We start from the raw sequence: 12048 nt of genomic DNA, 5'->3' as shown, positions 1-12048 counted from the left end.
TGCTGAGATAAAGATATATTTGTGTGTGTGTGTGTGTGTGTGTGTGTGTGTTTGAGTTAAATGTTCTGTAGATATGTGCTAGGTCCATTTGACTCATAACTTCCGTTAGTTTCATTATTTCTCTGTTTGGTTTCTGTCTTGATGATCTGTCCATTGGTGAGAATGGGGTGATGAAGTGTGAATAGTCACACTATTAACGTGTGAAGTTTGATGTGTGATTTTAGCTGTAGCAATGTTTGTTTTATAGATCTGAGTGCCCTTGCATATGGGGGCGTAGATGTTCAGAACTGAGATGTCATCTTGGTGGATTCTTTCTTTACTGGGTACAAAGTGTCCCCATCTTTTTTTGATAAATTTGATCGAAAGTCTATTTTATTAGATATTAGAATGGCTACGAGTGCTCTTCTGGAAAAATGGCGACTCCCGCTCAAACTCCAGAGTCTGGGCCTGCCGTGGGCCCCTGCTGCCGCACCAACCGCAGCCCTCGCGAAATGTGCTCGCTGCCCCCCGCCCCGCGGCTTCGAGCCCCCAGCTCCCGAGGACTTGGGACGGCAGAGTTCGGGTGGAGCTGCGGGAGAGGTTGAGGCACCAGGAGAGACTTTTGCGCAAGGAAAAACTGATTTGCAAATTGCCCGACAAAGGTAAAAAGATCTCAGACTCCATTGCCAAACTGAAGGCTGCCATTTCAGAACGTGAAGAGGTTAGAGGGAGAAGTGAACCGTTTCGTCCTGTTAGTGTAGACTGTAAGCTAAAGCCAAAAGCAACCACAAGAGTTGATACCGACATAGACAAGGCCCAGAATTCTGACCTGATGCTTCATCATTAGTTTCTGAATGTTCCCCAGTAGATATTAAATCATCTATAACAACCACAGAAACACAGAGACCTATACATCTCACTCACAAAGGCAATGACAAGATTTTGGAGGCTGGCTGGACAGTGAACACCAGCCCAGCTGCCCATAGGAGAGCCCAGGCACCCTCATCTGAAGTTAGTGAATATCTCCCCCAGCACTCAAGTCAAGTGGAAGAGGTTTCCAGCAACGTCGACAGTCTGTTTATCGATAAGTTGCAAAGGATCACAATTGCAGACCAAAGTGAACCCTCAGAAGAAAACACCAGCACTGAGAACTTGACAGGACTTACATGAAAGTGATAGAAATGCGAGCCAGGAACCCAGCGCCCCCTTCTCAAAAGTTTAAGACCAATGTGTTACCCACACAACAAAATAACTCACCAAGTCATTGTCAGAGGGGTCAGTCTCCTGCGTCCTCAGAAGAGCGGCGCAGGGCTAGGCAGCATCTTGATGATGTCACAGCAGCGCGCCTCCTTCCACTCCACCACCTGCCCGCACAGCTGCTCTCCATAGAGCAGAAAGAGCAGAAGCAGAATTATGAGGAGATGCAGGCAAAGCTCGCAGCACAGAAAACTAGCCGAGAGACGGAATATTAAAATGCAAACCTACAATCCAGAAGGGGAGTCTTCAGGGAGATACTGAGAAGTGAGGGACGAAGACGATGCCCAGTCCTCGGATGAATGCTGAAGATGATGCTGGGAGATCCCGAGAGCTACTGCTGAGTTCTCATCGTCTCATCGAACTTCCTAACAAGTATCAAGACCAGCGTCAGACCTTGTTGAGGGACAGCATTTTTTTTTAAGTTACACAAAGGTAGCTACAAAATAAGAACCCATTTTGTCTTTCAGAAGATCTTCACATGCTTGAACAGTTTAATATTTGAACATTGCGTTTGGCCGTATTGTGTTACAGTTTTGCAGTATATGGTACATTGGTCTGATATTTTAGTGTGAGTAGATCACAAGTTTTCTTTAAGATAACTGCTTTTTCCTTATTCACACTCTTATCAGATAGCATTGCTTACACCCCTTCTGGTGAAACACTTTGTTATCCCAGGCACCTAAAGTGAATTAGGAAGTCCTAGTCCCTCACTCAAGAAATGAAGGGAGCAGTCTAAAGAATGGTACCCATGGACATGTTTCTGAGATGCTGGGTGTGAAATACTGCAGAAGACATTCAGACATTACAAGTGTATCTGCTGCTCCTGTTTTCTCTGGGGGCGGCTGCTGTCTTCCTATGATGAGGATAAGGAGCTGGGGTCGGGGAGGGTCTTCTGAGCTGGTGTGGGAGCTGCTTCTGGCTCCCCTTGGCTTGAACTCATTGCTGTCTTGGTTGATAGGTCCCTGTACAGAACACTCATGTTTGGTAAGAAAACCAATGTTTTTCTAAGAGTTACAGTTGGATTGTCAGTATATTGCTCTTTTCCTTTTTAAACCCAAAGCAGTGTTTGTAGGCTGCAGAAACCTCAGTCATGTATGCATGTATGTACACATTTGTGTTGTTTTAAATGATTATATGATTGTTTTCAGCAAAGATAACAAGGTTTTAAAAAAGCCTTTGTCTATTATGTGGAACTTGTAAAGGAGAAATAAAATACTAATCAGAGCAGCTCCACCAAAAAAAAAAAAAAAAAAAAAAAAATGGCTACTCCATTCTAATATCTAATATGCTTGCTTCTTGGGTTTGTTTGCTTGGAAAATCTTTTTCTAGCCCTTTAAGATAATGTCTATTTTTCTTGTAGAGATATGTTTCCATTTATTGGGGAATGGAGTTCATTGATGTTGAAAGATATTAGTGACCAGAAATTTTAAATTCCTGTTATTTTGATGTTGTTGGTAGTGTGTGTGTGTGTGTGTGTGTGTGTGTGTGTGTGTGAATGAGAGAGAGAGAGAGAGAGAGTTACTTCCTTTAGTTTGGTTGTGTGGGCTATTTATTTTCTTGAGTGTAGTTAGCCTCCTTTGATTGGAGTTTTCTTCCTTAATATCATCTGCAGAGCTGGATTTGTGGGTAGATATTGTTTAAATTTGGTTTATCATGGAATATCTTGTTCTCTCCATCTATGGTGATGGAAGCTTTTGCTGGGTGTAGCAGTCTGTGGTCTCTCAGAGTCTGTAGATCTGAGAGACACCAGACATCTCATAATTCTGATAGGTCTGCTTTTATATATTACTTGGCCTTTTCCTCTTGCAGCTTTTACTATTCTTTCTTTGTTCTGTATATTTAGTGCTCTGTTCATTGTGTGGTGGAAGGATTTTCCTTTAGTGTCCCACCTATTTGGTGTTCTGTAAGCTTCTTGTATGTATATAGGCATATCTTTCTTTAGGTTAGGAAATTTTTCTTTTATGATTTTGTTGAAAGAATTTTCTGGGCCTTGTAGTTGGGAATATTCTTTCATAGTGTTCCAAATTTCTTGGGTGTTTTGTGTCATGAACTTTTTAGACTTCGTAAATTTTTTGGTTAATGTATCAACTTCTTCAATCCTATCTTCTACACCTGAGATTCTCTCTTCCATCTCTTATATTCAGTTGGTAATGCTTGCATCTTTAGTTCCTGTTCTCTTCGTCAGGTTTTCTATCTTCAGGATTTCCTCAGTTTTTTTTAATTGTTTCATGTCTTGAACTGTTTTTTTTTTTTTTTCATTTCCTTCACCAATTTGATTGTATTTTTCTGTATTTCCTTAAGGGATTTATTAATTTCCTTTCTAATGGCCTCTATAATCTTCATAAGATTAAATTTAAAGTCAACGTCTTGTGCTTCCGCTGTGTTAGGATATCTGGGGCTTGCTGTAGCAGGATAGCTGGTCTCTGGTGGCACCAAATTGTCATGGTTCTTGTTGACTGTGTTCTTATTGTGTCCTTTAGCCATTTGGTTGTCCCTGGTGTTGGCTGGATGTTTCTGATGCCAGCAGAGCTCTCCAGAGAGATAGGCCAAGTCTGACAATGGATCTCAGGGAACAGTCTGATACTCGCTTCTGCTATTGTGCTCCAGATGAACCTAGCAGGTAAGGGATTGCTGGGGAGTGGTCTAAGCTGGATGGTCCTAGGGCCCCAAAAGATTCTTCAGGATATCAGGAAGCCTTTTTATTGATTCTTTGTGAATTTCACATCATACACCCCAATTTTTTTCATCTTTCCATCCTTCCTTATTATCTTTGGCCTTTGCAACCTCCTTAACAAAATAAAATTGTCTCAGTTATGGTTTTACTGCTGTGAACAGACACAATGACCAAGGCAAGTTTTATAAGGACAACATTTAATTGGGGCTGGCTTACAGGTTCAGAGGTTCAGTCCATTATCATCAAGGTGGGAGTATGGCAGCATCCAGGCAGGCATGGTGCAGGAGGAGCTGCGAGTTCTACATCTTGTTCTGAATGCAAACAGAAGACTGGCTTCCAGCGAGCTAGGTTGAAGGCCTTAAATATTACACCCACAATAACACACTTCCTCCAACAAGGTCACACCTAATACTGCCATTCCCTGGACCAAGCATATTCAAATCATCACATTCCACTCCGTGGCTCCTATAGGCTTGTTCAAACACATAAGTCTATGGGGGCCATACCAAAACATAGCATAATGCAAAATACATTTAGTCCAACTTTCAAAGTCCCCATAGTCTGTAGCAATATCACCAAAGTTTAAGGTCTCTTCAGAGATCCAGCCAGCCACTTAATTATAATCCCTGAATTACAGGCAACCAGCTGGGCAAACTCAGCCTTTGCCATCTTCATGGCTGATGTCAAAGTGGTCTTCAGCTTAAACTCCTCTTCCAAGCTGACTGATTCAAACTGGCTTCTCTTGGCTTTGACTGTATTGCCCTGCTTGGCCTCCTACTAACTCTGACAGCCTGTTCTAATCTCCTGGCTCCTTATTGTTTTCTGGTTCATTCTGATTGTTACCTGTAGCTGTTCTCTCTGTAACCTGTCTCTGTACAACTGTCCCAGTAAAACTACCTCTTTCTCTCTCTTTTTTCCTCTGTGCCTCGCTAATTTAAGTAGCCTCTTTTCCCCTTCTCTCCTCACAGGCATATCCTGTTCTGTCAGGTCTTCCTCTAATTCGTCACTTTGTCTGCCATTCACTTAGACATCGCTTTCAAACATGGGTACCCCCTTCTCTAAATTAACTTTACCTACATTGTTTGGGATTAAATGTGTGTCTACCTTCTGTATTCCAGTTGGAGGGATTAAAGCTGTGTGCTAAAGGCTGAGCCACACCATAAGACAGTTTTAGGGTGCACAGTGTGATCAAATATCCAGCAACAATACTTTTTTCCTCCTTTATACTATTGTTATGTTAAAACTTCTAAAGTAAGAAATTTCGATGTCAATCAGTGGAGCACTGAATGCTGTTATAACAGTCACAATCACGAGATTTTAAATTTTCTATGGTTTTCTTTAAGGGTTAAAGGTTCTTCTCCATCATGCTAAAATCATCCCTCTTCAGTCTATATATCCAGCCTTCTGGAAAGAGTGTGAACACCTTTAATCCAGGATCATTCTGGGGTCCCCAGGCTTTTACTGTGACTCAAAAGCACGAGTCTATTGTTCTTTCTACAATGTGGATTTCAGTACAGATTATAAACAGTGGTAATGCTGACACATCTAAAACTTTTATCTCTTTTTCAACTTTAAAAAATTCATGTAAGCTTCAGGGAGTCGTCTTGGATCCATCTCTTGCAGATGGACTCCAGATTAGTGCTAGTAACCAAATGCCTGTTCCCCATATTCCTGAAGATGGGATTCTCTCTCTGTGTCTGTCTCTCTTTCCCTTCCCCCCCCCCACCAGAACCATGAGTCTGAAAGTTTCAAGTGCACACTCAATATAAAAAGATTTCCCCTAAACACCTTAATTTTACCTTCTGTCCCCAGTCTATCTTTCCTAGCAGATTTTAAATCTACTGCAGACTGTTTCATTGACTCACCAGCCAGCCCTACTGTTGGGATTCTATAAACCCCACCCGTCAGTTACCAGACAGTAGCTGGGTATGCTCCACCCCAGTGACCTGACACTATAAAAGGGGCTGCTTGACCCTTCCTTTCTCTTTCTTGGCTCTCTTGGCTCTCTTGCTCTCCCACCCCTATCAGTCCTCTTCCCCTTCCCTTCCCCCCTTTCTCTCCACATGCTCATGGCCAGCCTCTCTCTCTCTCTCTCTCTCTCTCTCTCTCTCTCTCTCTCTCTCTCTCACCAACATGTTCCCTCAGAATCTGCATCCCAGGTGGCTCCAGAGTGGCCAGCCCCAGGTGGTCTAGCCTCACAAACTTCTCTAATGGGGCCCTGCACTTCCTAGCCCTAGATGGTCCCGCAGAGCCTGGACAGCAAGTAAAACAGGCTGTGCTCCTCTCTCTCTTGCCTTCCTTATCAGCTTGCTGACCTGGCATCTTGCATCCCTCAGTCAAGATATGGCCGACAAATTCTTAAACACACATACACACACACACACACACACACACACACACACACACACCCTGAACTCTGTAGCCTCTGTAGTTGAGGTGGGCTTCCTTTCCCCCTCAACTCTTCCCTGTATAATCCAGCCAGGATGTTACACTGATCTTTACATCCCCCACCCCCCAATCCGGCCTCTGATTCCCTGGTTTCCTGGTTCTCCTCACATGGTCCAGCTCAGGGTCCTGTTCCCTCTGGGCTCTCCCGGACATCTCTGCCTCTAGCTCTGCTATCCCTTTTATCTATAGTAATCCTTCTCCTCTGCCATACTTCTCCCCACTCTGCCTTTCTTCCTGTTGTGTTTTATAAAAAGGTATAAGAGAGGGAATATATTTGGTGGAGGTGAGGTATGGTGTGGGGGAAAGGGGTGCCTCTGCAGGCCCAAGCTGAGGCATCCCTTCCCCGTCTAAGGTACCAGCCATATGATTGTATAGTATAGAATAGAGTTTATTCAAGACATGGGGAGGGGGATGGTGCCACATAACTGTGGGGCAGAGCCTAGACTAAATGCCAACACTTATTCCCTCTCTCTTTCCCTCTTTCTCTCTTTCTTTTTTTCTTCCTTTCTTCTCATTCAAACTTCAGGAGGTGGAACCTAGCTAGAGAAAATAGGTCATCAGGATGAGTTCCCAGAGACTATAATACTGAGTAAACTCTTCCTCCTCTAAATTGTTTCAGTCTGTTCATGTTTGGTCATAGTAACAAAAAGAGTATCTAATACAAGGTCCATGGAAAAACTTAACCTTCCTTTTAACAGGACATTTCCTTTTGACCCCTGGAAGTGCACATTTGACCATGTGAGGATAGCCCTAAGTGACAGCTTCCGCCTTGTATGCATGCATGTATGTATGTGTGTGGATATGCATGCATGTATGTATGTGTGTGGATCTCTCTGTCTCCTGGCTCACTCTTGGCCTCTTGGTTCTGCCTCTCTACTCTCTCTTCTCTTCTTCTCTCACCCTACCCCCTTCCACATCCTTCCAGACACTTCTGGCTGTGCTCTCCCTCCTTTCTACTATCAACTTCACAAGTTCTCAGTCTGACAGTTGCAACAATGTTCAACTCTCTAAAGGTTCTGCCTTGTGTGTAGGTATGTGGGTGGGTGGAGGGGAGTCTTCTTTGTTGTTTCCTACCATTAGGCAGGCTGGCTGGCTCACAGGCTTCTAAGAATTTTTGTCTCTGGTTTCCATTTCCCTACAAGGACTGGGATTACAGATGCCATGATACCTATCTGGCTTTTAATTAGGTTAGAGGATTCCAACCAGGGTCCTCACACTAGTGTGACAAGTGCTTTTTCCCACCGAGTCATCTCCCCAGTCCTGAAAGCTTAACAACCACTGAAACAAGTCAAAGGAAGGTCCCAACCATCTCAAGAGTCCCAGAGAGCTGTCAAGTATTCAAGGACAAAGGACTCAGACCCACGTGCCAAGGGCCGGAAGTCTTCATAGCAGAGACCTACAGGGGACTGTAATACTTCCCTTGTCACTGCTTCTGTCTGCCTACTGCAGTCAAACATGGAGGCAAAGAGGACAGCTAGAGATGTGGCTGAAGTTAAAAGAGGGCTGGCACAAGGCCTGCCATTGGACGAGAAGAAAGGGTAGGTGGGAATAAAGTTTTAGAAAAAGGAAGGAGAAGCAAAGGGAGGAGGGAAATTGATCCTCTCTGAGTCTCTGCATAGATACAGGTTATGAATATTTTAAAGGGACAGGTGTGTGCAGGATTTTGTGCTGTCTAGATGGGAAAACTATATCTTATCAATTGGATCAGAGGTATTGTGTGGCGTGTTCTTTCATGTGGCAACTTAATTGAGTTCAAGGGAAAGTGTAGTGGCGGGGCGCACCAAGCCCTCCGCGGAATTGGGATTGTGGAACTGGCGTGGTGGCAGCCCACCAAGGGAATTGTGAGTGAAAGCGCGTGGCAGCCACGCTGGAGTGGCTTATAGACCGCCCTGGCCAGAGGGAACCGAGGGCAGTGCTCGGGGATCAGTTATGCTCAGGGAACTGGTCACCCCGCTTTTTAATTACTGCAACATAGAGACCCTCCCTTGTATTTAAGTAGTGTAAGAGCCCACAGCCAGACAATTGGTGGCAGTGAAGGGTAAGTCATTGGCTACACTGACACCAAACACAGAGTGACCAGAATTAGGACCTAGCTATACCCCACCACCCATCTCTAGTCCCTCCCTCCCTCCAGCTGGATTCCAAACTTTTCACAACCTCCCAAAACAGTGCAAGCACCCAAGCTTTATAACTCATGAGCCTAGGTGAGATATTCATAACTCGTAGGGCTCAAAGAAACCCAGGGCAGGTGGCTAGGTGAGTACCTATCTGTACGTCAGGGCGGAAGCTGGCTGCTAGTCTCTCCCAGCATCACCAGTCCCATTACAGTGTCCTGGTTCCTCTCAATCCTTCTCACTCTGCCCCCTCCTGGATCTTTCCAGCCCCGGAGCTTCATCCCTTCCCCCAGCTTCTGATTCCTATACTTTTGCTACATGGTGTCTCTTTGTCTCCTGGTTCACTCTTGGCCTCTTGGTCCTGCCTCTCTACGCTCTCTTCCTCTCTTACCCCCCAGCCCTTTCTCCTCTCATGGCTCAGTTCAGTCCACACCCTCCCAGATGCCCCTGGCTGAGCTCTCTCTCCTGTCTATAATCAACCGTCTCCCTGCCCCATACTTAGGGGCAGTCATGTCTTCCTTTCTTCGCTAACATTCTGATGCAGTCTCCTTAGGCTTAGAGTCACCTCTGCCAAATGCTTTCAGCTGAGCTTCACAAGACCCCACAGTCTGACAATTGCAACAATGTTCAACTCGCTAAAATCTCTTCTAAGACTTAAGACAGTCTCTTATGAGAGCCCCTGTAAATAAAAGCCCCTTTATACATATATACACATCACACACAATCATCACAAGGCATCAACCCCCGATAGGGCATCGATGAGAGGGTCTTCCAGTTCTCCCAGGCTCTTGCTGTACTAGTCTCCTTAGCAACCATACTGCTTTGTCTGAACCTGTCTTGTGTGCCCTGTCCATGTGCCTTTTCTCACCAAACTGTACTCCCCCCCCCCAGGTTTTTGCTCTACTTTCTGCTTTTAATTTGTACCATAAACCTCACTAAATTCAGCGAACATTATCAGTGTCATAGTGCGAACACTGTGCTGAAATTTCCAACATCAGGCAACTTGGTCCATCACTTTTGAATTTAGTCTCAATCTGATTTTCAGGACACAGGCAAAACACAGCTGTGAGTTTGTGTACGTGTGTGTGTGCTTGAGTGTGCACATGCCTCCAGTCCAATTCTTGATAGACTCTTTGTCGCCCTCTGAACTCTGGTTTTATTTTCTGTGACTCTCAGAGTTCCAGTCTCCCACCCAACTCCCACAAGAAAGGCCCACGGATCTCTACTTATGGAATCTTTGAGCTGCAGTTCACAACTCTGCTACATTCCTTTAAGAAACCAGCTCCAAGCCAGATCCAACATGGTCCAGGGACAACAGCCCCATTACTTGAAATCAAATTCCTTTCCAGCGGCTTCTCTCCCGATAGGACAAAAATAAATGACTGGACTGCCAAAGAAAGGAATGGTTTCTTGGGTCGTGGGTTAGGAGGATGCAGTTGGAAGTCAGATGTGGTGGTGCAGCACCTGAGAAGAAGAGGTAGACGGATTTCTTGAGTTTGAGGCTAGCCTGCTTTACAGTGTTCCAGGATAGCCAGGGCTACACTGAGAAACTCTGTCTCAAAAATAAAATAAAATAAATAAATGAGTATTTAGTTTATAATGTCGGGGCAGGCGTGGCACCTGGAGTGAACTCAGACCTGAGACAATGGGGAGGGGGATTGGTACTCAGATTTGATTGGATCAGAAAGTAGAGGCTACAAACCTCCAGTGACCCACTATATTCAACTGGGCTCCACTTCCCAAAGGTTCTGCAACCATTAGAACACCACCACCAGCTACAGGCCAAACATTCAACATATGGGCTTTCATTACACCAACTTGTGAATGTTCTCAAATCAACCCATACGCCCCGCTTAGGGCTTCAGTCTGCAGTAGAGTTCCAGGGTCAGTCAGTAGACTTTGTACCCTGGATTATGCAATTTAAAATTAGTAAACAGTGACGTTTTATTAACATCAGTTCATATGTTAAAATTGAAAATGATATACCAAACATGGAAAGCAAAAGCAGATAGAGCACAGAGGATATGATTCTGAGGCAGGGTGAGGCTGAACCTGAGGCAGGGGCTAGGACTCTGGTGAGAGGTGTAAACTGAGGCTGGAGCTCCATTGCAGATGAACTGCAAGAGGAGGATGGTGAGGTAGGGTCTGGCTTGCCTGCCTCTCTGGTGGTAGCTCTACTCCACAGTGAAGTAAAGGAGTGTGGCCGAAGTTGAAAGTGGCCTATGTCACAGTACATGTGGAAAGACTCCCAGAGAGTCACAGAACCAAGAAGATGTTAGCTTTGAAAAACAGAGGTACATCCACTACCACAGTCACTCTGAGTGAGGTCAGAGGTCATAGCTGGCAGTACTCTGAACTGGCGGCATGGAAGATCCTTTCCAGACCTAGGTGCCATAAGATCAGTGGCTGGTTTTGTGTCAGCTTAACCCAAGCTAGAATTATTACAGAGAAAGGAGCCCCCCTTGAGGAAATGCCTTCATGAGATCCAGCTGTAAGGCATTTTATCAATTAGTGATTAAGGGTGGGAGGGCCCATTGTGGGTGGTACTATCTCTGGGCTGGTAGTACTGGGTTTTATAAAAAAGCAGGCTGAGCAAGCCAGGGCAAGCAATCCGGTAAGCAGCATCCCTCCATGGCCTCTCCATCAGCTTCTGCCTCCAAGTTCCTGCCCTGTGTGAGGTCCTGTCCTGACTTCCTTAGGTGATGAACAGCAATGTGGAAGTGTAAGCTGAATCAACCCTTTCTTCCTCAACTTGCATCTTGGTCATGATGTTTTGTGTGAGAATAGAAACCCTGACTAAGATAGGTAGGATAGCTCTACAGTGACTGTGTGTGGTAGAGTGACCCCTCTGGTGGCTAGAGCGTGTGCCATCGCAACTGGGATAGAGCCTCCTGGGACGTTTCTGCTGCCAGTGTGTAATTCTACCTCCAGAGTGAATGCAAGGCCTGGCTTCCCAGATGGAGGTCCCACTTTATGGGCTTGTGTAGGCAGAGCATCATCCAAATAACAGCATGTTGACAATGTGCTGCCCATGTAAAATAGGATCTCTCTTGACTACTTCTGTTGCAGCTTTATCCATCTCCAAAATAAATGCAGGGTCTGGTCTCCTAGCAGCTAGGACCTAGCTGAAGTTGGCTCTCTCTCAGTAGATACAGTCTGACCCCTTAGCTGAATGTCGCTCTCTTTTAGCTGATGTGGGAGGAATTGTTTAGCTACAAAGAATGAAAGTATAGATTTAATTCATGAAAAAATTCATTTACAGAAAAGAGAAACTGGAGATCATCATGCTAAGAAAATTAAGATGAATGAATATAGATAGTATGTGCTCTTTCGTTGGAGAGCCTAGGGGAAGAGGGAGAGATGAAGGGAGAGAGAAAAAGAGGATGGGGAGAGAGGGAGGGAGAGGAGGAGAGAGATGAAGAGGGTTTATTGAAGCGGAAACTTCTAGTTCTTTGGAAAGTTAGTTATGCCAAATGAAGTTTTGCTGGGCACACAGGTGAAAGGACGTGTTGTTGGAGCAGACATGGGAAAGAATGTTTTCCTGAAGCAGACACAGGCGAAAGGATGTTTTGATAT

The 12048-nt window shown here is 44.9% G+C and overlaps 1 pseudogene across 1 annotated transcript; it reads left to right on the top strand.

Annotated features, from left to right (window-relative positions):
• The first annotated feature begins 387 nt into the window (after window positions 1–387).
• LOC308427431 (DNA-directed RNA polymerase II subunit GRINL1A-like) lies at window positions 388–1542 on the top strand (annotated as a pseudogene). Its single transcript has one exon. The product of its transcript is annotated as a DNA-directed RNA polymerase II subunit GRINL1A-like (transcript).
• The last annotated feature ends 10506 nt before the right edge of the window (window positions 1543–12048 follow it).

This window comes from Micromys minutus (assembly GCF_963924665.1).
Source record: "Micromys minutus genome assembly, chromosome: 1".
Classification (NCBI taxonomy): domain Eukaryota; kingdom Metazoa; phylum Chordata; class Mammalia; order Rodentia; family Muridae; genus Micromys; species Micromys minutus.
Note: the sequence above shows the minus strand (reverse complement) of the source record. Positions and strands in the feature narration are given on the sequence as shown.